General features: G+C 36.5%; 1 protein-coding gene across 1 annotated transcript in view; it reads right to left on the reverse strand.

Annotated features, from left to right (window-relative positions):
• Positions 1 to 26,568, reverse strand: part of LOC117235210 (breast cancer anti-estrogen resistance protein 1) — a 165,625-nt gene that overhangs the window by 31,829 nt on the left and 107,228 nt on the right. The window lies entirely within an intron of this gene.

The raw sequence follows: 26,568 nt of genomic DNA on the forward strand, positions 1-26,568 counted from the left end.
TAAATGCTAAAGAAAAGTCTTTCCCCGTGTTTCATTCGGAAGAAAATACCTAAGCTGAAAGTTTATGGAAGACTGTTTGCATTTGCTGAAACTGATAACAGCCGATAGATCGATAAACCAAAGGAAACTTCTCTGTGCAACATCCTCTCTTCTTTTTAAGAAGATAATACTTTCGCGATCCGTTTTATGGAATCGGTTGAATAGGTCCGATAGGTTCGAACTGGATTACGAACGATAAAACCAAGGATAGAAAGAAGTTTCGGATGGCAAACGGAGTGGGAAGTAGACTGGAAAAGGCGACGAAGGTTTCATTTGTCTTGCTATCGGAAGAAAATGATTGGAAGTGTTTGACGAGTGAAAAGAAGTTATTGTATTGCGTTGATTTTGTGAATATAGAAGAGAATCAATTTACTACGATATTACTGTTTTATTTAAGTAATTAACGTTCGTTGCTTCGATGCGCATAATCGTACACTCCAACGTTTTCAAGATTGACATTTTTTTAATTAAAGAAAGTTCCTTTTTGTGGTAGCTTGTCCGAAAAGTTTCTTTCGTTTTATAAGGAAATAATAGACGCATAATGCTTTTTGTTTTATATTAATTTATTGAACACATGCGCGAATATAATAATAGAAATATAACGAAACGGATCATACGTAATTCAATAAATTAATATAAAACAGAAATTGTTGTTCATCCATTATCACCTTATGAAACGAAAGAAACTTTTCGGACAACATAATAATATTCGATTTCAGGCGATGCGTTCGTCTTGCCTATTACATTTATTTCATTTATTTATAATAACTGTATAGTGGTCGAAAAAGGCGATATTTCTTTTCACGATGTTACGTTTGACGAGTAGGGAGAGCGAAAGAAATTTCAAGTAATTGCATTTACAGCCTTTTAATAATAATAAATTCTAATAATAATGATCTAGTTGTCCAGAAACAAATTCTATCGTGTTCCATATTCAACTGGTAAAACTGTTGGGTCTGTTGACCAACTTGGAAATTCGGACGAGTGTTATATAAATAGCGAGCGTCACTTTGATAAAATGATTTTATTATAAACCGTGGTGTACCTGAATTATTTCGATACGCGTACAATAATTTTAAGTTGATACGATCTTTCACGTTAAAATACGAATAGCAATTTTATCTTCTTCCGAGATTAATCAGCACCAACCTTATAAAAGTGGCTGACGCGAATAACAGTGTTTCCCAATTACAAGTTTCTCATTGGGAATTCCAATGTGTTATTTGTGACGAGGTGTTGAAATTCCCACTTTTTCAATCCCAAGAACATCCAGATATATTTTTCTAAATTTCTTAAAGTAAAATGTATTCTCTGCCTTTTGAGACGATGCGTCAAATGTCGTGACTTTTTAACAACAATTCTTATGCGTGAACGTTGTGAAACCTCCTTTGTCTACTTGCGAAATGCAGTGAGAAGTAAATGTAAAGGCAGACAAGAGGAATCCATTTGCAGAAATTATAAGGAGAGAAGACGAGGAAAAATTGTTTTCACGTGAATCAGGATTTATTGGCTTAAAGTTTTCAAAATAGGATTTTTATTTGTCAAATAAATCCCGTTGAACAATTGAAGTCGACGGTAGATCACTTTTTTTTTTTCAAAACATAGCTGTCATTTACTGTTTCGATAGCTTGATAAACGTTCGGGGCCATGCCAGAAACGTCAAACTCCGAAATAACAGGGAAAATCAAATTTAAAGAGAAGAGAAAAAGTGTCGGAAAGAATCCACCCGTCGAATCTTCAACGATGAACCCGAACTTCCAATAACGTTCTTTCGCCTTCTAACCAAGTCTCTGGTTCTTTATCACATCATACTCGTAGTTCTATATGAACCAATCAAATATTCGTTCAACTACCTGCAGAAACATAATTTTTATAATATCACATTTGGTGACGTATTTCTAATAATAATAATAATAATAGTAATATTTTAGTATTTTTCCTAAATTAGGTTTTCAAATTATGTCTAACTAAGTTATATTTTATTAGGAATTGAAAGAAATGTAATTTGAAAGTTATTCAAATCTAATAGAAAAGAGCTGAGTAATTTTTTGAATTTGCGCAGCTTCCAAAATATACAAAATCAACACAGAGTACATATGTTCGCACAGAGCATAGAGCGATAGATAAAATTAAAAGCGAAAGAACTCATCTCATCGTATACGTATACCGATACATTAAGAAAAATTGCACAACTTTCATCGTGTGGTAAATATGCCAAATCATAACTTTCCACGATGACAGAATTACTTTCTTTACGTTTGACGTTGCCTAGAAACAACACTGTGTACTTTGAAATATTATTACCGTAAATTCATCTCCTCGTACGTACAATCAAAGAAAATGAAACTTCAGTACAAATCTGTTTTTAATTAAACGATAAACATACAAACATTTTGACTGAAAATAGTCCTATTCTCAATGGATTACGCGTGTCTTGCGAAAGGAAGAACGTATTTCTACTAAGGATAATTGAAAACAAAAAAACATGTTTTCACCACAATGTAAGACACACTCGACCATGAAAGGGTTAAAGAACCTAAGAAACATACACGAGCCATAACACACAGTGCAACGTATAAATTTATACGTATTCGCTAAAGTCGATCCTAATTTTGACCTATTCTATCCTTTTTCAAAAATATAAAAAAAGTCGTCCTACTATCGACAATCGCGAAAGAAAGAACGCTTTCTATACGGTCCAAGAAACGTTCGACCGTGAAATGGTTAAAAAAAAGAGGACCAAGAAACGACGAAACCGAATATCCGACGCAACACGACCCAGACCACAAACAATTAGCCTCTTCTAGCCCCAAAACCTGTCGTTTGATACCCAACTTTCGCGTGATCCCCTCGCCCACGCCCCTCTGGCTACAAAATCGCAGCACACGCGACCTCTAACAGGTTGATTCGTCGATTTGCAGGGCCGCGAGTAGCGTGAAAGAGCGTGGTTCACCGACGAATATACGCTGCTGTAGGCGTAGCAGAGAGGCCGAGAGTGACATTGACACGGGGTGATCCGATGTCCAAAAGATGGAAGTGTGGTCTATGGTCATGATACGGTTTCTGCTTTGCTGAATTAAAGCAGCACGCGATTCCGCTATTACTCTGCTTGCCGGCATGAATCGAATAGTACTATGGTAGTGGACTCGTAGTAGGGAGGACGAAGGGCGATAGTCGAGGTGGTGCAAAGGGAAGGGGGTTGGTCTCCAAGTGAAAAAGAGGGTGGACGGTTGGCCTGGCACGAGTGTACATGGAGGGAGGGATGCGTCGGTCGATACCAGCGTCGCGGCGCTAACTGTGAAAGCTCGTATTACCCCATGCACGCGAGAGAAAGAGAGAGAGAGAGAGCGCGCTGGGGGCGGGGAGGAGGGAGGGAAAAATGAGGGTTGGATAGAGGAGAAGGGAAGGTTGGAAGGATAGAGGTGAAAGAGGGAGAGGAATGGAACAGATGGATGGAGAAAGGAGAGGGCCAGAGAGGTGAAGGAGAAGAGAAATACAGAGGGGTTTGTGTAGGTGGAGGGAGAGAGAGAGAGAGAGAAACGGGTATGAGAAGCAGAGGAGATAGAAAGACGGTCTCCATGGAAACGCGAAAGGAGCCTCTCTAACTTCCTGCACGAACAGGACCTTCAGGCCTGTCTCAGCTAGTGATAAGGATTTTTCTATTCCGCCCTATGTGCGGTTAGAGGGTTCTGCAGCCTGTATGGAGTGAATGAAACGCGAATTTAACACTACGTATTGTTTAGGGCATGAGTGCCACTTGCTTCTCTTCGTTAGGAGGCGGTGATACGCTTTGCTGGACGGCGGGGATGTTTGGGTGTGGAATTGGGTTTTAGGAGGAAACTGCACGAGTCTTTGTTTGGAGACGATATCGTATGTAAATGTATGATAGAGGTATGCAGATTACGGTGAAGCAGATTTGGCTTGGAATAGAATTGTTTTCGTATGGTACCGTGTGGAGGATAAGGCTAGGATAGTAAGTGTTAGACGTAACTTTGTTTGTGATAGATTTGCAATTAGATTAGTAGGTGTTCGTGCATTCGTGGCAAACATCAAAATATAAAAATGTATGAAACATAATGTGTAATGTAGAAAAATATGTGAAATATTTACAGAAAAGCAGTCGCCTTATTCAGGTTCTATCTCTTTAGCTACGTCCATAAAGATATTGAAACTACACGAACATCCACATCTACGTATTTAAAAGGATTACAGTTTTGTAAAATTAAACGAGGATTAATATCGTTTGGCGGAAATCTTTTATTAAAGCTGAATAGGAGCTTAAAAATGTCTAACGAAGATCTAGAGCGATTTAAAAATATTCTAGTAGGAATAAGTACATTTTTAACGCCAATATTGAGGTAGATATTGAGAACTGATAATTTGATACCCGGATGCTCGATTATTAAAACGAAGGCTAAAAGTATCAGTATATATAACGATACTAATCAAAATATATATTACCCATAAAATGTTGATACAATTCGTTATGTGCAATAATATTCATAAATATTTCCCACTACTTCATATACCTGTATTTCTAATAATATTCGTCGAAACTTATTAAACTACGTTGAACGAACAGGCACATTTTTCTGAAATATTTTTGTGAAATTACAGAAGCGACAATGATACGTTCTTCAACTATTTAAAAAGTTACTTTATACGAAACAAAGGCTCTATTCTTCGCGATGTGATAAAGATTTCGCAAACAACTATTATTTCACCCACATTTCCGAAGCGTATATCGATAATGACAGGTTTCACGTTACTCAACAAGTTCATAGCATCTAATCGCATCCAAGTTGCACGTTTTTCTGCGAAATCTAAATGCTAGGCAAATCGTGGGCACGTTAAATCGGCTGCTCGCTAAACTCCACTTGCGCGGGACTCGAAAGTCGAAAAGTTTTGGAACCGCTTCTCCCCTGCAAAAAGACACTTTCCTCTGGCTCGCTAATTTAGTTCTCGTAAAATGTAAATTAACCAAGATTTTACACGACCAACGACAAAGGAATTACCAAGACTGCCGAGCGTTAATTCCTATCTTAAAAACTTGTCGCGAGGCGCGATAAGGATACATCTAACAAAGGAAGAAAGAGAAGCTATTTTTGCGAAGTAGCTGTCGCGAGAAAGAACGTTGAAGAATTATGCAGAAGGAACGTTTAAGTTCAGTTTACCGTAAATGAGAAACTTGAGATACCGTAGTACCCTTTGAAAATAGAAGAATTTAAACGACACTTTTCATAGTCCGCCAGTCGAAGCATACTTATTGTTCTTCGAGACGCACTTCAAACGTTTAAAGGTATCCGTGAGGCATTTTTACGTATTAAATTTGAAGACAATGTCCGGCTACGCAAGTAGTAGAAAGGAGTTAATAATATAAGGAAGTGGATGAGTCGCAGAAAGCTTCGATTCTTACCAAGATATTTCTTCAATTTTTAAAACAGATATTGAAAATTTCAAAGATATCGAAAACTCGCAAGTGAAAGAGGATATCGAAGAAATCCTACTATGAAATGTAAAATACATTTTGGATTATCAGAGTACCATTCAATACGTTCCACGAATCTTAGAATCTTATTAAAATATAAAATTCCTTTCGATCGAGAAAGATATTTTTCAATTAATCATACAATATTACTTTCCATTATTTTCATTCTCTGCAGCAACTCGTCGCAACGACTTCACACAAAATCTAACGCGTTATACGTTAGTCCTATTTCCATCGTTTATCGTTCGAACGAAACTATAACCTACGAGCCACGTACATAATGTCACAAGCGTCGCAAACGTTTTATCATCCGTCAATTTACGAAATGACCCGCTCGCCTCCTAAATCCTATCCAATCTAAGCTTCTCCCTGAAATATTTTCAGCCCTCGAAGCAGTTCATTGTCGTTGTAATTTGGTACGAAATCTAACATCGTACCCATTGATTCTATTTCCACGTATTTATCATTGAAACGGAGAAAAACCTTCGGACCATACGATATCACAGACGTCCAGATAATTCCATCAACCGTCAAATTACAAAATCTCGTTTTCACTTTCTAATTTTACGCATTAATTTCCTTTCCATTGTTTATCGTTCGAGCGAAGCTAAACCTGCAAACCATACGCAACTCTAAGCGACATTACAAATGTCCAGTTAATTCCAGCAACCGTCAAATCGCAAAAATTAACCTCAGCCCCTAACTAAACCCTAGTTCATCTAAACTCGCCGCTGGAATATTTTCGTATTGCGGCAGTTCTACACGTTAATATCCATCTGCATTATGTATCATTGAAACGGAGATAAACCTTCAGACTATACGATATCACAAACATCCGGTTAATTCCATCAACCGTCAAATTACAAAATGCCCGCTCTCAGCCCTAAACCCTATCCCACCAAAATTCCCTGCTCAAATATTTTCACCCCTGGAAGCAATTTGTTGCGCCATTATCACGTCCATCGGCGGGCCGTCTCGCGGAACATTTTCCATCCCCGGCCGCAGTTTAATCATTTTCCTGGCCGATCGATAGGAAGGAAGCACGGTTCATCATAAACTGGGAACGCCATATTTTCGCGGTGCCGTAATTATCGCGCGGTCGGCGGCCATGAATGCAACAGCAAAAATCTCCTCGGCTACGAAGCACCAGCTCTTCTCTTCATCCCGTGAACATCTATCTCGAACGAGAATCTCGATCGTTCGCCATCCATCGTGATGTTATACGAGTCGAGGACATCCGTGAGTCTGGTTCGTTGATCTTCGTCGATTATCTCAGCCGTTTAATTATTACTTTTCCAACCGGTGAGCAATTTATGCGCCTCGACGAGTCGATCTCTCGAGTCTTTGTGCAAGAAAAAAAGACGAAAAGGAAGGAAAAGGAAGAACACAGGGAGAAAGAAAGAGAGAGAGAGAGAGAGATCTCGCGATGGATTCGAATGGGAATGCGTCGATAAGAGCGCCGACCACCGGCCTCAGATAAGAAAATTCGATTCTCCATGTAAATTGCCTCGCTGGATAATAAGATTTTCAACGCGGGTCACCGAATCCCTGCCACCTTCCTTTCCACGGATAATATCGTTTGTTATCGCTTTAATAACCGGCCCAGGCTATTTCGTAAACTCGTGTTCGATGTTTTCGTAAAGTCGATTCCGAGGAGCGATTTCGGTGCAATGAACTTGAGGATGCTTGTGCTTCTTGGTTATGGGGAATACGAGATGGTGGATAATGTCGTTTCAGATAGAATTTACTTGTTTCGAAAGAAGAAAAAGCTTTCGTATCGTTCATCTTTTGGAAGAAAGTGAATTTAACCAAGATATCGTAAATTTTTGCTTTTCAGGATTTTACGAAATAACGTCGTTCTTTATTGAGACTTTATATTGAACATAGTAATTGAAATTTGTATAAAAAATTTTATATCGTTTGTAAATATATTATTTATTTATTATTCTGACTAGGCAAGAGATAATCAGGTAATTAGATGAAAGGATAATGCTGCTAGAATTTGCAAAATAAATACAAGTATTTCTCCTATCTCACGAAGGATAATAGAAATATCTAGATTAATTAACAGTTTTTTATTCTCGGAAATTTCAGATACTTTTATTGCTTTCAATTTAACTTTGTTTCTTGATGCTTCTTCGTAGTTTGTATGTCTTTAGATAAGGCGACAACGATGAACTGAGTTTTCATTTAAGCATTGTCGCACGATAGTCGATATGATAAGAGTTGTCAATCACGCAAACGTCTTTGAAACAGCACGAAAAGTAATCGTAAAAACGTGAAACACTGTACCCATTATACTCTCGTTAGCTATTAGACTGAAAGCGGAAATAGCTTTAAATTTGGTTCACTCGAATGCAATGAATTAGACTAGTTATGTTTCTTTCTTCAGACAGAAAATTGGTCGGGCAGCTAATGGAAAGGTGCGAATGAATATTTAAATATCCAACCTTTTTAAAATTAATACATACAATTGCAGCAAAATGACTATTTCAAATATTTATATTACTATTATTATAATTATTATTATATTAAATATATATTAATAAGGTTGGATCCTCGAAACGATATAAATAAAGTCTCTTGGACCAATCGTGTTTCCGTTGTTAACAAATTTTCTATTAGATTTTAAGTCAATATTAAAGAATCGTTATACGACACGTGTCATTTTTCCTTTCAATATCGTACTAACCATTCTTCCAATTCAAAATTATTTCATTCTTGGAAACGAGAGTCAAAGTGGAATACACGTATGAATTCGAATACTATAGCAGAATCTTATAATTCGTGAAATCATCGTTCAAGTACAAATTAGATAAGATAGTAACTAAACGTGTTTTCAACTATGAAAAACGTACATGGCGATGTAATGGGAAAAGCCTGTAAGAAATCTACTACAGGAAATAGATAATCAACTGTATAATTAGTCTATATTCTATTTTATTTCCTCTTACGCATATCAACCACAACTATTAAAATTTTATAATTCATCTTAATATCCTAAACTTTTGAGCAATCACATATACATACATATTGCGTTGGCAACTAAGTGATTGCGGATTTTGTCATTAGGTGGTTGTTGAGAATCGTCAATCTTAATTGGCGAAATAAAATTAAAGGAACACTAAGGTTACACTCAGAATTCATATTAAAATAGTTTTAGATTTATTTAATGAAAAAGATTTCCAGGGTCTTCGTCGATATACATTAACACGAGTCTCAGCACTTTCTTTGTCTCACCATCTTCCATACCAGACTGCCAATGGAACAGTTATAATCGTCTGCTTTTCGAGACGCCATGCACACATATACTTCCACAAATTATATTCACATAAGTGTGTCACTACTACGCGGCCAATCTACCCTGACACACAAAATTATACATATCTCAATATATGGTAATGAGAAAATCCGCAATCACTTAGTTGCCAACCCAATATACAGGGTGGTTGGTAACTGGTGGTACAAGCGGAAAGGGGGTGATTCTACGCGAAAAAAGAAGTCGAAAATATAGAACAAAATTTTTTTCTAATTTTTTTTTTAATTTCTCCATCGAGACAACGATCTACAGTGAGATCCGTTATAACGAGATGTGATAAAGTGCACGCGTACCGAGTGAAAATTCAAAGTCGATTTTCTCGAAAACAAAGCCTCAAACGAAAAATTTGTATTGTATATTTTCGACTTCTTTTTTCGCGTAGAATCACTCCCTTCCCGCTTGTACCGCCAGTTACCAACCACCCTGTATATATATAGTAGAAACTGCATTCAAATAAGAATTATACATGGGGGAGAAGATAATACATCTTTCTTGAAGCGAGCTATAGTTATCAGAGATATTACGTAAACATTGTACGAGCTGTCACGCTTCTTAACTGCTTTATGGAATTATCGCTTACAACGAAACGTATATGGATAGGATATATTATACCGTCTCGGCGACGAGGGACTTTTATCCTCTACAGCGTGCTCCTCTGTCGGTTTTCCTTGCCAGCAGCCGGAAAACATGGAATATCGATTTCGAATCGTCACGTGTCAGCGTGCAATCGCATCGAAAGATTCAGGAAATTAGAATGGAGAAAAGCTAGGGTGGAGAAAGTGTCTGACTAATGCGGTTGACTTGCTCCAGTCGTGAGAAAAATGTTAAACGGAACAACCATACAATTTTTTGACAAGAGAATTGTCGATACAAGTTATCTGATATTAGGAAATTTGTCATACATGAATGATTTTCATTCAATTTATCAAACGAAAAGAAAAAGAATATCTCAGCATTGTTCATTGTAATGTAAAATATTACGTGTGTTTTGTTCTTGTTTTATAATCACAGGCTATTTGTTAAATACGTTACTTTATCAATTCAATTATTCAGATAAAAGAGGCATTAAACATATTATTCTACGATTGTTTTTATATATCGTTTTTGTGTCTGATTTTATTTTTATATCTACGTATGTGCGAACAAATCGAGTTACAGAACAAAAGGAACAAAATTTGTGTATATTTTGTAATGTGCAATATTAAATAATTGCAATAAGTGATTAAAGGCGTAAGAAATGTATTGATTTCGATGTCGTTTTTTAATAAATAATTATTTAAATTTCAGATATTTTCAAATTTTCCAACACTTTGAAAGAAACGCCATTTGGTGGATAATAAAATTACTTTCATCCATAAGTATGATTTGAATTTTATTTAAACAGCCGGCAAATTAATTTACACACCTAGCAACAAGGACACAAAATCATAAAACTTATAACTGTTTTCGTACGAAAGTTCAATACTTCGGTGCGTCATTTATATTATTTCCAGTTATCAGCGCCGTTACTGTGTAACAGCAATAACTTGCGCAAGTCGCGTTTACACAGATGACCGTTTCGATATTTCGTTAGCATTGCAAATAACTTCATTAACATTCTCCAATTTACATGTACATGTATCAATGCCCCTGAACGCTCTTCTATTCTAGTCTTTTTAAAAGTCAAGACAATAAAAATCCTAATAGAAAACATCCACTTTCAATATTCTATTTAAACCATTAACCCATATAATAATTTTCCAATTTCTCAATTACAAGAAAATCATTTCTATCGTATAGAAACCTTTGACTATCAACCAACTTTCACTAAAGTAACTATTAAATGATTTCTTAATCTTGTTATCTTTGTCCTCCGCTATTAAACCAACATACGCAATGAATCCATCAATGAAATTTCAAGATGTTTTGCACGGCGCACGCGATATATTCGTAAAATGTAGCGTTACAATATCATCGTATAAACCTGTGTAAATTAAAAAAAAAAAAAAAGCCTACCCGATCAGAAACTTTTGCACAGCGCTGTAATATAAATTTAGATAACGATTCTCGATTGTAAATGCAAAATGTTACTACCGACAAGATTCCGTTTGCTTCTAAATTACGAAATTCAATAAGATCATATTGTAAGCGAAAGCAACTACTCCAGATCGGAAGATAGTGGCTGTCCAATAATTTCCTAGGCAAAATGACGCAAGGAACGTGTCTAGAGAGAGAATTTATTTCAAATTTTGTTCGGATGTATCATTACAGCGAAGGGGAAAGTCGTGTTGTTCATGAAAGCTACCTGTTACGTTACAATCGTTCTTGTTGATCTGACCGACGATTTTAATACGTCGAATGACGTAATGACTCGAGATAGCTCGACAGGGATCGGTACGCGATCGCTACGCGTTCGATGAACCTCACCTGCGATCGATCCTACGCATTTCCGGAATCAACTCACCTACGTATGAAAGTCTTAGAATTTTTGCGAATAGGCATGTGCACGGTGTGTGTGTGAGCGATCGAAGAAAATGCAAAGTATGTTTCAAGATTTTACACTATCCTCGCTTCAAGCGTATAGGACAGGTCTAGTTTGATTTAGATTGGTTCGTAAAATAGTTAGAATAATCTTAATCCATGATAGATCGAATTAGATTCGCATTAGATCATTTAATTTTAATCTAGGTATAATATTTATCGATGACAAATTGAAATGAATATTGTACAACTAAGTAAGATAATTCGTTAGCGTATAATTAATATACCTAAAATTACGTAACTGACCTCAAACTCTTATAGATCACCCAAGATCCAACGATATTGAGCGGTTTAGAAAATCTACTTTCTAAGCTACATATTTCATTATTTTCAATTGCTCTAACGTATGCTCTAAAATGTATCTACTGAGATTATGTGATATTGTAATAGGATAATTTCAATAGAAGTTTAATTGTTTCAAAGTTTTAAGGCTTCTAATATTCCTCTAGAGTAATATTCTTCGATACCAATATTCTTCGATAATAGGAGAACCGAAGTTAAGACTCACTTCGTAGGTATAACGGAAAATATCTCTTGCAACAATAATCAGAGCCACGATAGTTTCGTTGCACGATCATTAAAAATTTCAGACAAGTTTTCCCTTCGAAGAGATACACTTCGTCGTAATTATGAAATATAAGATCATTCGGAAAATCCTTCGAAGTGAAAGAAACTTGATCCACGAGCAACAAATCTGACCAAACACGAATAAAACACGTGTTCTTTTTAATTTACTGCAGAAGTATGAACAGACATATTATTCGTCAACAGAATGAAATATAAAATTACTCAGAAAGCTGTTCCAAATAGAAGAAACTTGTCGCACAAGCATCGATCCTCGCCAAACACGAATAGCATCGTGTTCCTACTAAATTACGTGAAAACTACGAACAGATGGATTCACCAAAAAGAACGAGACACAAAATCGTTCCAGATATAAGAAACTTATCCCACAAGCATCAACCTCGACCAAACGCGAGAATACCGCGTACTTTCTAAATTATGGCAAAAATATAACAGATACATTCACCAAAAAGAACGAAGTATAAAATCATTCAACAAATGCTTCTAAATGCAAGGAGCTAATCCCACAAGCATCAACCCTAACCAAACACGAGAACACCGTGTACTTTCTAAATTACGGCAAAAGTAGGGAATATCGAGCAGCGTCGATCTAATCACCGGTTCCAGTCGCCTCTGCAGCACCGTTTCTCTCCCGGCATCGGTCTTACAGCACCACCAGCCAATTCATTCCGATCTATTCTCCGCGTCGAACATCGTGCTACTACCGAGCGAGTAGATAATCCCACGCGAACAAGTTTCGCAGTTCATTGATACTGCCCCGTTAAAGACCTCGGCCCACGCCCAGACAGCTTCTCTATCCCCTTGCTCTCTGCTCTTTCTTCCTCTTTCTTCCTCCCTAACGCCTCTCCTCCTTTCCATCCGTCCACGGATTTTCCCCTTTCTGTTCCTTTTTCCATGCCATTTTCAGCCGGTGCAACGACAGTTTGCACGCTCGCTCGGCGACGGCAGTGACGGTTTTAAGATCTTGTCACCCCGGGCGACGAATCGGTTTCTGCACGCAGCATCCTTCGTTAAATCTCGGCCGAACGTCGCGACTGGAATCGTGAAACGTGTCTCATCCGGCACACGCTCCCACTTCCGGCGATCGAGACACAGTTGTCGCTCTCTTTTTCCTTCCTATTCTTCCTTCCTTTTTTTTCTTTTTCCTTTAGTTCTGTCGGATCTTAGCTTCGGGAAAAGGCAGAATTTTCTCGATGAATCCGCTTTCCTCGTCTCTTTCGTTTCTTTCTTCTGGATTTTTCGCTGAATATTCTCGAGAGGAGGGACGGAATAATTACGAGGATAAGGGCGAGGGTTTCGAGGGTGGATGCTACGGTGAGACGCGTCTCACGCACGTTTAGGAGCTGAATGTTTGTTGGAAGAGATTGTAGAGAAATGGTCCATGGAGATAAAGTTCCGCGGAGAAGATGGATGATTTATGGCGGGGTTTCGTGGAATATTTGGAAAATTCATGGGCGAATAAGGTATAAGATGTTATGGCAGAGGATTCGCGGATGTTTTACTTATTTTGATTTTGCTGCAGATATGTGTACGAATGTTTCCCTTTAGAAGATTTTCTAAGATTTTTGCTTTGGAAAGAGACATGCTTTTAGTAAGATGGAGCTTTTGCTAATTGCCAAACTAGTTTCTTTGCTATAGTTCTACTAGCTGCAAAGCTTAAACAAATTTTTAAGTTTACAGACATGTAGCGATCTGTGAGAGAAGCGTGAAACGTCTAATTCGTAATATAATATCTAGAATCGATCTTTTTACTACTTATTTGTAGATAACATAATATGGATTTTGTGACAATAGGAAAAAATGGAAATAAGAAAGTCGGTTTGAAAGTGCACGAATCACGACCATTACAGGTAAACAATTTTACTTTATACACATATGTATTTCTGCTTTGCTTTACAATGTCTCGCATAATCACACTTTCCACTCATTGTTGTAATATAAATGTATTGTTTATTACCGTTGATTTGATTAAACCCATAAAGAATCTTTACAATGACATATAAATATTTCGTTATAAATTTTCAAGCTTCAGTGGCTAGTACAAATTTTTCTATTAAAATTTACCACAAATATATTTGTAACATTTCCTCTATGTTCTCCAACCATTACCGAAAAAAGCATCACCTTCTCCACCTTCCATTTACAGTTATCCTCGAAAAATTACACGTTAAGAACAACGATTACGATCTCCGTCAAATTACCGAAGGTCTTTGCATTCTTGTAATATCCTCATTAGCAATTTATTTTACCCGTCGTTTCCATGCAGCAACGTGATTCTCATGGTTAATCGTTGGACACCGTAATTTCACGAATAAATGTTAGAAGGCACACAGACTTTTCTATTAAAATTTCATTTTGTTCACAATTCCGTCACGTTATAAAATTCTGTCACGCGTACTAATTTCCCTTCTCCGAAGCTCCTCTAACGAATTATTACCGAAAAAGATCATGGTACTTTCGTGAATAAATACTATGAAGCATATCAATTTTTCTAACAAAGATTAACACAGTTTTCCTATATTAAACATTTATACATTTTCTCTAACAACGAGTTCTTTAATTATTCGCAAAAAGTAGCCCGGTAATATCCACCTCCCATTGAGGAATCCCAGAAATTACACACTAGAAGCCATAGCCATCGTTTCGGGCTAGAGTCAACGATAACGAAGAATGTTTGCATTCGTTCGATGTTCTCATTAGCAATTCAGTTTCCTCGTCCCTTCCACGCAGTAACATAATTTTTATAATACAAATCTTCCTATTAAAAGTTTAACTCTGTGCTCATTATTTCCTGGTATCAAACATTTTCTCACGTGTACCACAATTTTTTCCCCTAATTATCTCTGAAGAAGAAATTCCCCCAAAATTACGCATGTAAAAAATAAAAAAAAAAGCTGTAACCATCATTTCGGATAATGACGGATTTTTGCATTCGTTTAATATTCTCATTAGCAATTTATTTCCCTGGTGATTTCCACGGAGCAACGTGATACCGGTTGTTAACCGTCGAGCGATGTAATTTCGCGAGGCTTTTGGCCCCGGTAACGCTTGTGTGTTCGTTTGCAACAGAAGCTGCAGCTCGCGATGGAAACCGCCCAACGGAGGAACGTCAACGGCCGCGTTGTTGTTCGAAAGTGAATTTAATGCGCGAAGTTAGCGTACGTTACTGGTCGTTACTGACCGAGGGAGCCGAACCAGCCACGATCTGGTTATTCTATTTAACGTCGCCGGAGCACGAAGCCACTTTCGCCTACGTCGTGAATACTCCTGTTTCTCCTCTTGCTTCCCCATGGTTACACTCAACCAGCCACGATATCTGTCCGACACAACGAGATCTCTGCTTGATTATTTCTCTTCTTGTTTCTACCCGATTCTTATCGTACAAACCATATTCATTTTTTAATTTTGCTGTTTCAATTCATCCGTTTTAATTGGGACGAGACTTTAATTCGAACGTACAGTTAGTACTTTTTCCTTGATGTTTTTATTTTATTGCAGCTTTATGGCTACGATGAACGTTTTAGTATAAAATGTTCAAGAATGAAAAGAGTCTGTTAACCTCGAAGACATAGTTAACGAAGTTGATGTAGAAATTAAAGCAACGATATTTGTCAGGGCAAACGATTCCTTTAAAGATGATTCATAAACTTTGTGAAAGATAAGAAATCACATACTTCTCCCGTAATTTTCAAACAATAATACCGTTTTACGTTGTCTTCTTTTCCTGCCCAGGATATTTGTTTAACTAAAGGAACAATTTCTATCGCATTTGTATATGTATATATAATAGATGTATATCTGAAATTGTTATATACGTGTCTCGTTCGTGGATTATCGTACACACGATTAACAATTTGGTCCTTTGGCTACACGTCACACGAGTTACAAGCCCTGTAATTGTGCAATTAATGCACCCTTTAATTTCATCTAATTGAAGCACTTTAAGCTCTAAATATTGTCCTTTCGTTTTACCTCGTGATACGAGAAGAGAAAGGGGACGAAGCATAGGGGACACGTAGGAGAATCAACAGGCAAAATGGAGAGGGAAAAAGCTGGAGAGGAAAATAGAGGGGAAGGAAAAGATCGAGCGAAAGTGAAAAGGAAAGTGTTGGGATAAAAGAAATAAGAGACCGTGAAACAGGAGGAAAAGAATAAAGAAGACGGCCAGACGGATACGCGCGCAAGTTTTGCATCTATTTTTACCAGAATACGAAGAAATGAATAGAAAAGAAACCCAAGTAGGAAGAAAAATGCGAAAAACAAGACCCTATACGCAAGTGGAAGGTTGAAAGAGAAGAATAATTTTTCTTTCGAGAAAAATAATTTCCATGCGCAGGTGCATCAAAATAATTTCACGCTTTTTCAGTTTACCAAATATTTCGAATAATCTTGTTTATCAAAAATCCTTTGGAATCTGTTCTTTGAAAAAAAAAATTACTTTTAAAGAATAATTGGATCAAACAGAATTTACCGACCTTAAATCACGTATTATGTGTTTACAATGTGGAAATTTCTCATTGAAAATTATTGGGATATTTGTACAAATATTCATTAAGGGTTCATTGGAAGAGGTAATTGAGGTTTATCCAATATCAGAATTAAAGTAGAATCGAAAAAGTTGTATAAAATTGAAGTAATAGTTTGAAGAAGAAAGAATAAGCGAGCGGATCGAACGAAATTCGGACAAATCGACTTTCTTTCGAAATCTGATCATATACAAATGAATAATCTGAGAAATACCAAGAAAATCTCTTTCAATCTTATTACTTTGTATAAGCATCCAAGTGTTATAAAACCTCTTTCCAAATTTAGCAGAAACTTGATCACTGAATTATTCGCTTATCTTCGCTGAGTAATTTCCGGTTCAGTAAAATCTCATAAAATCCACTTCCTTCGAACGATTTAAAATAGAGTTACACAGAGTAAATATCACTTTAAAAGCAATCGCATACTGGTACCCGCTTAACACGCTGCTCCGAATTGCCTTCGCAAAGTTTATTCACCCAAGACGAAAAAAACGAGGAGACAAAATCCTACTCTCAAACCAGATAAGCAAGTTTCGAATGATTCATTACGATCTTCCGCGTTTCATGCGAAGAAAATCAGGAAGAAGAAGAAGAAGAAGAAGAAGAAGATAACGAAGAAAAAGAAGAAGACTAACAAAGGAAAAAAAAGAAGATTCGAAGAAGAAGCAAAGGAAGGTTGTTTGAAGATACCTAATAGAAAACGCGAGAGACGAACCAGTGAAAGAAATAAAGCTGTGCCGGATGAACGCGCAAGAAATGGAAAAGAGGAGAAGACGGCAACATTTTGAGACAGTGATAAAAGAAGAGACATCAAGATTTTCCAAGAAGGAAGGAAGTCAATAAAGACAGATACACAGGGGGAACGAAGAGAAAAAGCGTGAGACGGAGACAGAGGCCGAGTCTGACCATGGATATGTACACGTGATGAAACGCGTCCGCCCTTCTTTGAGCTAAACCGCCCTGCGCATTCCATCGAGATGACTCCAGGGACCCCACTTTGTGTTCCCCGCACGATGGAACGTGTGCGGGTGTTTCTCCGCGCGATTATCAACCAACACCAAAAGTGACTCTGCAGAGTGGTTGGCACAGTATAGGTCGTAGGTAATAAACGAACTTCGAACAGGTACTTTGGATCGTTGGTACTTTGGTACTTTGGTACAGTAACTGCGAGTTTCTTTTTCTTTTTTTTTTTTTAACGAGTGACCACTTACGCGGGAACTTCACGAGCGACATTTTGCCTATCTATAATAGTATTAACTTATTGTAAATAAACAGCCATGTCACTGCGCCACGCCAGAAAAATTACTGAAAATTCTCAACGCGAGAATTGATTGTAATTTCAACAAATAAATAAAAAAAAAAAAAAACATTTTGCCGTGCGATATCGCTGCGATCGTATGTCTGTCTTTGTTGTTCTTAAATAGGAAAAGAAAGAAAGGCGTCGCGGGCGAATCGCACGATAAAATGTCGCTCGTGTGCATTCAGCCTTAGATGGGGTTATATGTATCGAGATTGGTTGCAGCAAGAGATCGTGGAGATTTTTAGATCGATAGGACGCGATGAATTGACGTAATGTACGCGAGGTTTGGTACAAGCGACGCGTGCAATAATTAATCGCGATATCATGCTGGCAATTATCTTAAAGCTTTCCAGCTTTGAAATTTAGAGCGAAACCTTCGTAATTTATGAACTCGAACGTTTTTTAGAACTTAGATTACGCGACTTGAAATTGTGAAATCGTAGAATTTGAAGTTTCTTCAGCGTCAGAATCGGAATTAGAAGTTTTACAATTTCATGGATGTTCAAATTTGCGATTTTACTCGTAATTTATACTTTCGCGATTTTTGATTTGGAAATCTCGTAATTCTGTTGTTTCGGAATTTCAGAGTCCGCGATTCTCTAAATTCTGGAATTTCAAAGTTCGCCACTCTGTCTGTTTCAGAATTGGAAATTTTACTCAAATCTCAGAATTGGTAATTTTGCGAAAATTTGGAGTTGGACGTCTCACGATTGCGCTATGTTTTAATTTGGAATCCTGCGATTGAAAAATTAAGAAACTTGAAATTCTGATAATTTAGAACTTGAACTGTTGCAATTTTTAGCATTTCGAAGTTTGCAATACCGCTATTTTAGAATTTCTAGTTTTATCGCCTTAAAATCGGAAATCGTGTTATCTTGAAATCTCAGAATATGAAATTAAAGATCTGCGATTTGCGAAATGTCAAAGGTTCAAGTTTCAAACTCGAATAGACTTTAAACACGTTATAAAATACCGAATTAAATAGCACGTAAAACATAAAACGAAGGTTTACTTTCATTCCTTCAAATTGTTGCTTCGATAGGTTTTCCCTTAACATTATCGATCCCTAGCCGTGGTTTCAATGGTCTGCGATGAACTAAAAGGCCGATGTTCGAGCCTGAATCGACGTTCAAATTAGAATTGGCTACGTTGAATAGTTTATTTCTAATCGAGCGTCGGATCGAACACAGAACCGCTCTTTTCCAATGGAATAAGAACGAGATGGAAATAGAAATGAAAGAAAGAGGAGGTATACAAGTGGCGTCGGAGACTGGATATTGTCTGGACTTACGGACATATAAGGATACTGGTGGTCTTTGCACGCTGAGCGAGACAAGGGAAGCTCCATGTAGGGTATCCTGTAGGATCGACTTCTCGTAAATCGTTCCAGAGTGCAACGGTATGCTACCGTGAAAAAAGCAACTACTGGAAAAATGTTCGGGCTCTATTTTTACCTGGACATTTTCAAACGTGTCCCTCAGGTATACGATGTACAAAAAGAATTAAGTGTACTGCCGTTCATAAATATACAGACACTTTAGTCAACTTGTGTCAATGTCACTTGGATGTTAGTAAAATATGACAAGAACAATATTTATTGTTTTCTTACAAAATCACCAGATAATAAACTTTAATTATTTGTTTCAATATCGACCGACGTTGTATTAAATTTTTTTTAAAGAAGTTTTTATTAAAATTGTGTAAACACCACTGTTCAAACTACCGACGATGAGTTTAGGAGAATCTGTGTTATGTGATCTGTATTTTAGAAATTAGACAGTCTTTTTCAAAATAGTTTGATGTGAATGCGGCATAACTTGTGTCATTCTTGGATATACCAATATTTCATAGCACCATCTACCAGTCTTTTAAAGATTTTATCATATTGTAATAATAAAATAACAATAATAAAAAACCATTATTTATTAACATATATTTTAGTATAGCATGTGCATGCTCATATTTCAAAGGTTGGATCTATCCATTGGAAACAAGTAGAAAAATGTTGTGCAAATGTAGATTACATATGTTGGTGTTCAAGTTAAAGAAAATTGAAAAACGTTCGATGTGTATGTTTTTCCTAGTTCCAGTGCAAGTTATTGAAACGTTTCTTCCCATTTCGTTGCTTGGAACACGGCGTTAAACTTTTAAATTACGTTATCCATAATGTGCAGCGCCGTTTACTTCCTTTAACGAATACATTCGTGCTTCGAAGTAATAACGTGTATTTATGACATCGTTTGTACAAAGTAACTTATTTGCTTCGTTATTCCTCAGATAGAATGCAAGAGCGGTAAATTCCACGATAGTCTTTAAAAAGTAATATTTCTAACATTATCGCTAGATTACGTTTATACAAACTCACGCTTTTACGAACACGACTAATACAGCAGAAATAGAACCTGAGTAGAAATTTGTTGTATGCGTCACATATTGCAACGAATATTTTTTTTTTTAACAAAGGAGTTTATTGAGCCCAGAAAATACAGATTTTAAGTACATTATTCACAATAAACATGAATTTATCGCAACGAATGTAAAACAACGCTAATGACCGACCAATGAATGCATAAATAACATATAATCTTATACAGAATAATACTAAATAAATAGAAAACTGTCCTCTCGATATTTGACAATATTTCATATACTCTGTGTATCCTTGAATTTCCCACAAATACACACAAACAGCCACAATCTCGTTCAATCATCTATCCTTTCGATATTTGACAATATTTCATATACTCTGTGTATCCTTGAATTTCCCAGAAATACACACAAACAGCCACAGTCTCTTTCAATCATCGCCACTCTGTGTCTCAATTTAGTCTCGATCCAACTTCTCAACGACTCATTTATGCGCGATACTATATCCCCGTACAAACAACAATCCCGAAACGACTCGTGGAACGTCTTAATCTCGAGGAGTGAGGTTTCAAAAGAAGGAGAGAGAGAGAGAGAGAGAGAACGGTGGTCCTCAGGAGTAGATTTCGCGCGCGATACCAAAAGAGCGGCGCACACGCGCGCGGAGTGGTCACGCGGCCTGCTGAATAATAAAACTAAAAAATAAAAAATAAAAAAAAAAGAAAAGATACCGCTAGAAGCGTTTCACGCGGTACGACCCTGAGCACCTGCGCCTCACCGGTACCTGACTGGTAATTCCGTCGTGACAGGGCAATTTCGAGGAAGCTGGACCGCGTAACGTTGACCCTTAGCTGACGCGCCGCTCGTATTTCTGTCGACGCACATGCGGGCTCGGGCCGGACGCGTTCGTCCGGATCTTTGCCGGCAAAAAGCCCAACCAAACGCAGAAAGAAGAAGAAGAAGGAGAAGGACAAGGAGAGGAGGCAAAGGAAGAGCCGAGGAAACGCCAACTCCGGCAAGAAACTCGGAATCGCGAATCTATATCTCTGTTCTGCGGTTTTTGCGCCTCAGAGAGGCAATGGGGATGAGAAGAAAGAAAGTTTCTTCCTGTCTTACTCACCCTTTTCTCTTTAGTTACGCTTTTGAGAAACTGAGAATGCAACCGCGGATCGAATGTTGCAGTAATTTTTGGCCAGAGAATGGATTTTCTGTTAGCTGGCTTTGATGTTGATTTGTGTATGGTGTTTTTTGATCGTTTGTGTTCGATGGTTGATATTAGCAATCTGTTTGGTTTATTATTAATCTTGTTAAGGTCTTGCAAGGGCTTATTATTAATTTTAAGCATTAGTTTTATTTACTATTAATTTGACATTTGTTTTTATTTATTTTTAATTTGATAATTGATACGTAATCGAAGGACATGAACAATTTCAATGTTCTTCGTTTGTTCAACGTTATTATTAGTCCTTGCTAGTCTTTAGTATTTATGTTAACATCTACTTTAATATTTCATCATCTTTATTACAATTGCTTAAATCTGAAATAAACACTAAGTTTTGAATTATTATTTCCACGATTATCTATCATTTCTATTTAACCATGATCAAACTTAATACACCACTGTAGATATTAATAATTCCATAATTCGTGTAAATTAACTATCAGTGTTACTCTTAAAAATTGCTACGATATTTATTTTATATTTACTTACTTGAAATTTAATCGATATTTATATTGTATTGTATATAAAATTGGATAAAAATCTTATTAATTTACCAAACGAGGAATGAATTATCATATCAAATAAAATACAACCGATAAGAATAAAGGAATTGGACGTTTCGTGTTTATGTTACGCGAACCTTTTTACTTTATCAAACGTGTATCACCTAAATTGAGTCCAGACACAACAAACTACGTAAATCCTTTTGCCCTTCAGCGATTCCAAACGTCGATGTTGCATACAGCTTTTGACATTCGCTGTGTAGCTATTTGTATCGGTATTTGAATAACAAATGTTTGTCGGTGGAGGCGTCCCTTTTGTTTCATTCTTCAGTCCTTCCACTCCCTTTCCTACCGAAATATACGCCGCATAAAAGAACAAGGCTGAGTTATGGCTGTCGGTCCCGCGGATAGAGCCTTCAGGGATTACAATCGAAAATTCAGCTGGTCGAAAAACGCGAATAAACGTTAAAGGATGACGTAACCGCGATAAAAAGGACAACTATACTTCGTTGAATGAAACGTTAAGGATACTTTATTCGGAATTGTTTTGGAATCAGGAGAAGGAAATTTCTGTTGATTCGGCAAACCGTGACATAAATTGTTTCATGTTGTGAAACACCGTGATACGGCTTCAGTCAGTAACGTTTTACGCTGAAATATCATTTTAATTTTTAAACTGGTATGGTGAGATTCTATAGTCTACGCTCTAGACGGTGTAAACGTTGTGATAAATTTCCTCTTTTAACTCAGCCACATGCTCTTGAATTCTTGAATCTCTATTTCTATGTTTCGTTTTTACTCTTGTTTCGACGATGAAGAGAAATTTTAATGTTTCAAGGACAACTTTGGTATAAAAGTAAAACGAGGCGTGTCGATAAGGATTTCTTTATATTTTCTTCGAAGTTTTAGAAATTGTTTAACGAGAGTAGCAGTATTAAATAACACACTGAATTAAATATCCCGATAGTACTGAATTTAGTCGCTGAATTTTATTTAAAATTTTAAATCACCAATATTTTCCAGTTACGATTTAAGATTTTTAATTACAAATATCTTCCAATTAGCTAGGTATGTTAATAACGGTTTCTGATTGGAAAATAAGGAGAAAAATCTTTAGACTAATCCTTAAAGTATTCGAATAAATTTCTTTTCTATAACAGTACAAAATAAATATTTTTCACGTAAACTGTTTGTCTAAACTGACGAGGAGAAAATGTCACCATGTTATTTACAATTCATACTATGTACGCTGTTATGTTCTATGAGTCTAATCAAAACTAAAAATCCCTTTGACGTTTTTTCAGTAGCAGCTCGCTGCAGAGTTAGTTGAAATATTTGCATTTCACAAGGATTAATAATGTCCTGTGCGAGATACTCGAAAAAAGACGAAACCGAATGATTCTCGCGTTCAAAAGCGCGAAATATGGGAAAAAATGTTTTCATTTTTCACAGAAAAAGCCTTCCAGAAAAATTATATGTAACAGAAAAGGTGAATTAATTGAGAAATAAATTATCGAAATTTTGGAAGTTGACAGGTATCGTTTAAAAAATTCCTGGATTATTAACGCTACGAATTAATTATACTAATATAAAATTGCATTTAATGTTATAAAAATTTTGTAGAAAATTAACGATCGTGTGTTATTCTCCGTGAAACGAAACTTTACTGATAATAACTTCATTTTTGATTTACTAAAATCAGGCTTGTTCCATTCAAAACGATGAAATGACGCGTTCGAAGAAATAATTTTTCCAATCATCCGGTGTGATAAAAAAGATCGCAATGAAACTAGTTTTTGCAAATTACGAAACGTACGAGCTATAATAATGAATGATTAAGAAAGTTAAGAGTAGCGAAATATTAAGAGTCGCGACCCTCCCTCGTGTCTAAATGCGTCTGGTATGAGAGGATAAAGTGAATTATGGCTAATGGTATGATGGATACTCGACCGGAAATTCAATAGCCAGAAAAACAACACCGACAATGGTATAACTGTAAACAGTTCGTCCATCGTATGCTGTAGGTATTAATAACCTGGAATGCAAGAGGTAAAATGTGCAGATAAAACGGATAACATACGTCGTTGTAAATTGAAAATAAAAGAAATATTTGGCGGATTATGTAAACAATGATGTATGAAATTCTAGGAATGAGAAATAAATGAAAATAAAAATCCAGTTGAATATTCCGAATATCTTTAATAAATCGAAAACACTGCAGTATTTATAAATGTTTGAAATAACTGGTAAAAAGTTAATTAGTTTCAACACTTTATGTTATAAAATTGGAGCTATTCGAATCATTTGTACACGTTGATAACTGTATAATAGAAAATAATTTTTTAAGCGCTTCTCTATTTTGTATTCGTAAAAAATTTCTTTTAACATTTCTAAAAGTTTTCGATTAATTAAAATATTCAAAACGATGACGGTTGAGCAATAAAATACATTTGTACGCTTTAAACTTAGTCTTCCATGTAAACCTTTAAAGTAATCTTTTATCTCTCATTTTACTATGTATATATTTATTGTTACAATACATATCATTGTCTTGTGTATATTATTATCGACATATTTATTCTTTTTTGCATCAGGTTCTCGGGTTTTCATTTCATTCTAATAAAACTTGATACGTGAGTTTCTTTCTTAAAAAATTAATCAATGAAATAAGTTAGAAGCAATAAGAAAGATAGATGGATGACCAAAATTTGAAAAAAGGAAATGATCGTCAACTTTAAAAATATGACAATTCCTTAAAGAAATAGGAACCTGCTTAACGTGGATGGATAAAAGCGAATTGAACTGAAAACCACTAGATGCTATTAACTCGTAATCTAAGCACGTCCAGTGTAAACCAACATTTGCTTTCAGCGCACATTTCAAAGATTTTTATTACGTAACAAACGACGGATGTTAACCAACAAGTAGAATGAAAATATGGACCGTTAATCGCGACAATTGTTGCATATTTAACGCGTCCTGCTTTACATTCGTTTCAACAAATTACACTAAATTGTGAATTTATGTTCCGCGATGAAAATTCCCAATTAAGATTTTCATGCGTTACGTATGAAAAGTGAACACTAACAAACGTAATTTACGTACAATTGACTTGCCAATTGACCGTCAATTGACTTCCAACTTAGTTAATTTAATATATCGATAGTTTAATATATTTTATTCTAGTACTACACTTTAGTTGACTTAATACAACAAATATATTAAGACAGAAATTGCTAAATGTTACATGTACGAACCACAATAAAGTGAATATTGAATTTATATTAGCATTGATTTATAGAATATTTACTTATATATTTATAGAATATCTACTTTATAGAATATTAAATTTGACGTACATTTCATAAAAAAGGAAAGGAAGAATAAATGTTCGATTATTATTTTAGAATAATTTACATCACTAAAACGAAGATACACTTCAAAATACAAAAAAAAAAAAAAAACAGAAAGAAAGAATAGCAAATATAACAAAAGAGGAAATAAGCTAGTAAATTACCAATTACCATTCTCAATTATTTTTCTTAATGACTACAATCATATATATTCTACAAATATATAAATATTTAAATAGTATCAATGTACGTGTTTAATCTCGTACAGTTAACTTACCAAGTTAATTGGCAAATAATTAGACAATTATTAAAAGCCCGTTGCCATCGGGAAACTTAGAGCCTCTTGACATCGTGTTTTATTAATAAACCAAACCAAAAAAAGATGCACGTCAGAGAACGAAGACGTCAGAAATGGTGACAAATAAACTCTTTGCCCCTGAAATCGAAACATGTTTCTGCCAAAGCATCATATGCCGACGCGGACAATAGGAGCTTTCTTTCTGTTCTCATTTCATTTGCCTATCAACCCTTGCGACTGCACTTCCACCGTTCTATAACCGTCCCAACCATCGACCGAGTCAATCGAGATCAAACCTCGAACCTGTACGCGCCACCCACTTACGCGTACCTATACCCACTTGAAACCACACCCTCCACACGGTGTATCGAAAAAACCATGGAAAACAAAGAATTCATTTTCTATAACGTCGCGACGAGGTTTCGCCCGACAAGGCAAATCGAAGCAGATTCGACGAGGCCGATCGATCGGCTATATTCATTTCGCTAAATTGGCGCCGGTTGACAGATGCTAAACGATGCCAATGGCAGACACCGGAGCAAACGAATTGGTAGTCAGCTGATTCTGACAGATCCCCGTCTCTGGCGCGTACCAGAGACGACATAAGGGGGCACGATGGGGGTCTGCGGCGAAACACAATGGAACCGCCGCCATTGTGTGCTACGTGAAACGTAGAAGGTCGATCGATGGGACTGGGGCGCAGTGTAGGGGTGGACTTTATAAATTTCTACGTCTTTTCAGATCCACAGCAAATTAATGCAAGATGGCAGCTGCGCGACGATAAAGCACGCGGTCGAGGGGAACAACGGGTCGAACCGTTGCGCCGATCGAGGCTCAACGAGTTGGCTCGATCAAGTATTTAAATGAACAATCGAAGAAATCGCGTGGACAGATATCTAGATGACTTTCAGAACGTATTTCTAGTGCTTCGATGAGCTTTTTACGACTTGATCGCTGATTGGTTCGAAGGACGAACTTTTACTTTTGAATGAACCAAGTTGATCGACTTTGGGTAATAATATCGAAGTGATTAGATTCCTGATTTCTTGAA

This window comes from Bombus vosnesenskii, unplaced genomic scaffold, assembly GCF_011952255.1.
Source record: "Bombus vosnesenskii isolate JDL3184/JDL3185 unplaced genomic scaffold, Bvos_JDL3184-5_v1.1 scf7180000013314, whole genome shotgun sequence".
NCBI classification, from domain to species: domain Eukaryota; kingdom Metazoa; phylum Arthropoda; class Insecta; order Hymenoptera; family Apidae; genus Bombus; species Bombus vosnesenskii.